General features: G+C 36.6%; 5 non-coding genes across 5 annotated transcripts; all 5 read right to left on the reverse strand.

The window, feature by feature from the left end:
- Positions 1-451: 451 nt before the first annotated feature.
- Positions 452-523, reverse strand: TRNAC-GCA (transfer RNA cysteine (anticodon GCA)). The gene has a single exon. It is a non-coding gene; the product is annotated as a tRNA-Cys (tRNA).
- A 608-nt stretch (positions 524-1,131) lies between these two features.
- On the reverse strand, positions 1,132-1,203 carry TRNAC-GCA (transfer RNA cysteine (anticodon GCA)). The gene has a single exon. It is a non-coding gene; the product is annotated as a tRNA-Cys (tRNA).
- A 1,725-nt stretch (positions 1,204-2,928) lies between these two features.
- TRNAC-GCA (transfer RNA cysteine (anticodon GCA)) lies at positions 2,929-3,000 on the reverse strand. The gene has a single exon. It is a non-coding gene; the product is annotated as a tRNA-Cys (tRNA).
- A 1,010-nt stretch (positions 3,001-4,010) lies between these two features.
- TRNAC-GCA (transfer RNA cysteine (anticodon GCA)) lies at positions 4,011-4,082 on the reverse strand. The gene has a single exon. It is a non-coding gene; the product is annotated as a tRNA-Cys (tRNA).
- A 608-nt stretch (positions 4,083-4,690) lies between these two features.
- TRNAC-GCA (transfer RNA cysteine (anticodon GCA)) lies at positions 4,691-4,762 on the reverse strand. The gene has a single exon. It is a non-coding gene; the product is annotated as a tRNA-Cys (tRNA).
- Between the last annotated feature and the right edge of the window lie 238 nt (positions 4,763-5,000).

Raw genomic sequence — 5,000 nt, forward strand, 5'->3', positions numbered from 1 at the left:
AAAAGAGACTACATGGGGTAAAGCTGATGGTCTAACCCTCAGAATAAAGATTGCACAAACTAAATTTCCCATTAAAACTTACAAAAAGACTGCACAAACACTGAGGTTGCTCCAGTTTGAGGGAAATCGCAATCTACATTAGATAGATCTACTACATTTTTATTGGTCATTTAATTTGGTCTCTGAGCCTACTACATGTGATCTTTTCAATTTAAAATAGATAAGAGCTCTATATCTTTATACTACTACATGTGATCTTTTCAATATAAAATTGATAAGACCTCTGTATCTTTATACCTTCTAGCGGCCTTTGAACCTTGTTCTGTGAATCATATGACCCTAAATTGATTTGCTCATGATTCTTTTCTATGCCTGTTTATTCTTTGTGGTCCACAGCTGATATGAAGATCATTTTGATTCTCTGAGACTCAATTAAAACTACACAGGAGACAGGGGGCACCCGGATTTGAACCAAGGATCTCTCGATCTGCAGTTGAATGCTCTACCACTGAGCTATACCCCTGTTGACATTGTGCTGCTGAGATACCAGGGTTTGTTTTTATTTTTAGGCTCAGATTTTTATGCTTGTAAATTTTAATGGGAAATTTAGTTTTTCTTGGTCATTTAATTTGATCTCTGAGTTGTTTGATCCTGTTTCTTTTTGAAATTAAGAGGATCTTTGGCTCTTCTTACCTTACAATGTAATAAATGGTGAGAAGCAGCTGACCTAAAGGAAAAGAGGCTACATGGGGTAAAGCTGATGGTCTAACCCTAAGAATAAAGATTGCACAAACTAAATTTCCCATTAAAACTTACAAAAAGACTGCACAAACACTGAGGTTGCTCCAGTTTGAGGGAAATCGCAATCTACATTAGATAGATCTACTACATTTTTCTTGGTCATTTAATTTGGACTCTGAGCCTACTACATGTGATCTTTTCAATTAAAAATTGATAAGACCTCAGTGTCTTTATACCTTCTAGCGGCCTTTGAACCTTGTTCTGTGAATCATATGACCCTAATTGGATTTGGACCTGATTCTTTTCTATGCCTGTTTATTCTTTGTGGTCCACAGCTGATACGAAGATCATTTTGATTCTCTGAGACTCAATTAAAAGTACACAGTAAACAGGGGGCACCCGGATTTGAACCAAGGACCTCTCAATCTGCAGTCGAATGCTCTACCACTGAGCTATACCCCCGTTGGCATGGCTGTGCTTGGATACCAGGGTTCATTTTTATTTTTAGGCTCAGATTATTATGCTTGTAAGTTTTAATGGGAAATTTTGTTTTTCTTGGTCATTTAATTTGATCTCTGAGTTGTTTGATCCTGTTTCTTTTTGAAATTAAGAGGATCTTTGACTCTTCTTACCTTACGATGTAATCAATGGTGAAAAGCAGCTGACCTAAAGGAAAAGAGGCCCCATGGGGTAAAGCTCATGGTCTAACCCTAAGAATAAAGATTGTACAAACTAAATTTCCCATTAAAACTTACAAAAAGATTGCACAAACACAGAGGCTGCTCCAATTTGAGGGAAATCGCAATCTACATTAGATAGATCTACTAAATTTTTCTTGGTCATTTAATTTGGTCTCTGAGCCTACTACATGTGATATGAAGATCATTTTGATTCTCTGAGACTCAATTAAAAGTACACAGGAAACAGGAGGCACCCGGATTTAAACCAAGGACTTCTTGATCTACAGTCGAATGCTCTACCACTGAGTTATACCCCAGTTGGCATTGTTCTGCTGAGATACCAGGGTTCGTTTTTATTTTTAGGCTTAGATTTTTATGCTTGGAAAAGAGGCTTCATGGGGTACAAAAAATTTGCACAAACACAGAGGCAGCTCCAATTTGAGGGAAATCGCAATCTACATTAGATAGATCTACTACATTTTTCTTGGTCATTTAATTTGGACTCTGAGTCTACTACATGTGATGTTTTCAATTAAAAATTGATAAGACCTCTGTATCTTTGTACTACTACATGTGATCTTTTCAATTTAAAATTGATAAGATCTCCATATCTTTATACCTTCTAGCGGCTTTTGAACCTTGTTCTGTGAATCATATGACCCTAATTTGATTTGGACCTGATTCTTCTCTATGCCTGTTTATTCTTTGTGGTCCACAGCCGATACGAAGATCATTTTGATTCTCTGAGACTCAATTAAAAGTACAGAGGAAACTGGGGGCACCTGGATTTGAACCAAGGACCTCTCGATGTCCGGTCGAATGCTCTACCACTGACCAAAACCCCTGTTGGCATTGCTCTGCTGAGATACTAGGGTTCGTTTTTATTTTTATGCTCAGATTTTTATGCTAATAAGATTTAATGGGAAATTTAGTTTTTCTTGGTCATTTAATTTGATCTCTGAGTCGTTTGATCCTGTTTCTTTTTGAAATTAAGAGGATCTTTGGCTCTTCTTACCTTACAATGTAATCAATATTGAGAAGCAGCTGACCTAAAGGAAAAGAGACTACATGGGGTAAAGCTGATGGTCTAACCCTAAGAATAAAGATTGCACAAACTAAATTTCCCATTAAAACTTACAAAAAGACTGCACAAACACTGAGGTTGCTCCAGTTTGAGGGAAATCGCAATCTACATTAGATAGATCTACTACATTTTTATTGGTCATTTAATTTGGTCTCTGAGCCTACTACATGTGATCTTTTCAATTTAAAATAGATAAGAGCTCCATATCTTTATACTACTACATGTGATCTTTTCAATATAAAATTGATAAGACCTCTGTATCTTTATACCTTCTAGCGGCCTTTGAACCTTGTTCTGTGAATCATATGACCCTAATTTGATTTGCTCCTGATTCTTTTCTATGCCTGTTTATTCTTTGTGGTCCACAGCTGATACGAAGATCATTTTGATTCTCTGAGACTCAATTAAAAGTACACAGGAAACAGGGGGCACCCGGATTTGAACCAAGGACCTCTCGATCTGCAGTCGAATGCTCTACCACTGAGCTATACCCCCGTTGGTATTGTTCTGCTGAGATACCAGGGTTTGTTTTTATTTTTAGGCTCAGATTTTTATGCTTGTAAGTTTTAATGGGAAATTTAGTTTTTCTTGGTCATTTAATTTGATCTCTGAGTCGTTTGATCCTGTTTCTTTTTGAAATTAAGAGGATCTTTGGCTCTTCTTACCTTACAATGTAATAAATGGTGAGAAGCAGCTGACCTAAAGGAAAAGAGGCTACATGGGGTAAAGCTGATGGTCTAACCCTAAGAATAAAGATTGCACAAACTAAATTTCCCATTAAAACTTACAAAAAGACTGCACAAACACTGAGGTTGCTCCAGTTTGAGGGAAATCGCAATCTACATTAGATAGATCTAATTGATCTTTTCAATTAAAAATTGATAAGACCTCCGTATCTTTGTACTACTACATGTGATCTTTTCAATATAAAATTGATAAGACATTTAATTTGATCTCTGAGTCGTTTGATCCTGTTTCTTTTTGAAATTAAGAGGATCTTTGGCTCTTCTTACCTTACAATGTAATCAATATTGAGAAGCAGCTGACCTAAAGGAAAAGAGACTACATGGGGTAAAGCTGATGGTCTAACCCTCAGAATAAAGATTGCACAAACTAAATTTCCCATTAAAACTTACAAAAAGACTGCACAAACACTGAGGTTGCTCCAGTTTGAGGGAAATCGCAATCTACATTAGATAGATCTACTACATTTTTATTGGTCATTTAATTTGGTCTCTGAGCCTACTACATGTGATCTTTTCAATTTAAAATAGATAAGAGCTCTATATCTTTATACTACTACATGTGATCTTTTCAATATAAAATTGATAAGACCTCTGTATCTTTATACCTTCTAGCGGCCTTTGAACCTTGTTCTGTGAATCATATGACCCTAAATTGATTTGCTCATGATTCTTTTCTATGCCTGTTTATTCTTTGTGGTCCACAGCTGATATGAAGATCATTTTGATTCTCTGAGACTCAATTAAAACTACACAGGAGACAGGGGGCACCCGGATTTGAACCAAGGATCTCTCGATCTGCAGTTGAATGCTCTACCACTGAGCTATACCCCCGTTGGCATTGCGCTGCTGAGATACCAGGGTTTGTTTTTATTTTTAGGCTCAGATTTTTATGCTTGTAAATTTTAATAGGAAATTTAGTTTTTCTTGGTCATTTAATTTGATCTCTGAGTTGTTTGATCCTGTTTCTTTTTGAAATTAAGAGGATCTTTGGCTCTTCTTACCTTACAATGTAATAAATGGTGAGAAGCAGCTGACCTAAAGGAAAAGAGGCTACATGGGGTAAAGCTGATGGTCTAACCCTAAGAATAAAGATTGCACAAACTAAATTTCCCATTAAAACTTACAAAAAGACTGCACAAACACTGAGGTTGCTCCAGTTTGAGGGAAATCGCAATCTACATTAGATAGATCTACTACATTTTTCTTGGTCATTTAATTTGGACTCTGAGCCTACTACATGTGATCTTTTCAATTAAAAATTGATAAGACCTCAGTGTCTTTATACCTTCTAGCGGCCTTTGAACCTTGTTCTGTGAATCATATGACCCTAATTGGATTTGGACCTGATTCTTTTCTATGCCTGTTTATTCTTTGTGGTCCACAGCTGATACGAAGATCATTTTGATTCTCTGAGACTCAATTAAAAGTACACAGTAAACAGGGGGCACCCGGATTTGAACCAAGGACCTCTCAATCTGCAGTCGAATGCTCTACCACTGAGCTATACCCCCGTTGGCATGGCTGTGCTTGGATACCAGGGTTCATTTTTATTTTTAGGCTCAGATTATTATGCTTGTAAGTTTTAATGGGAAATTTTGTTTTTCTTGGTCATTTAATTTGATCTCTGAGTTGTTTGATCCTGTTTCTTTTTGAAATTAAGAGGATCTTTGACTCTTCTTACCTTACGATGTAATCAATGGTGAAAAGCAGCTGACCTAAAGGAAAAGAGGCCCCATGGGGTAAAGCTCA

This window comes from Sceloporus occidentalis, unplaced genomic scaffold, assembly GCF_023333645.1.
Source record: "Sceloporus occidentalis isolate IW3139 unplaced genomic scaffold, rSceOcc1.0.p SCAF_43, whole genome shotgun sequence".
In the NCBI taxonomy this organism is placed as follows: domain Eukaryota; kingdom Metazoa; phylum Chordata; class Lepidosauria; order Squamata; family Phrynosomatidae; genus Sceloporus; species Sceloporus occidentalis.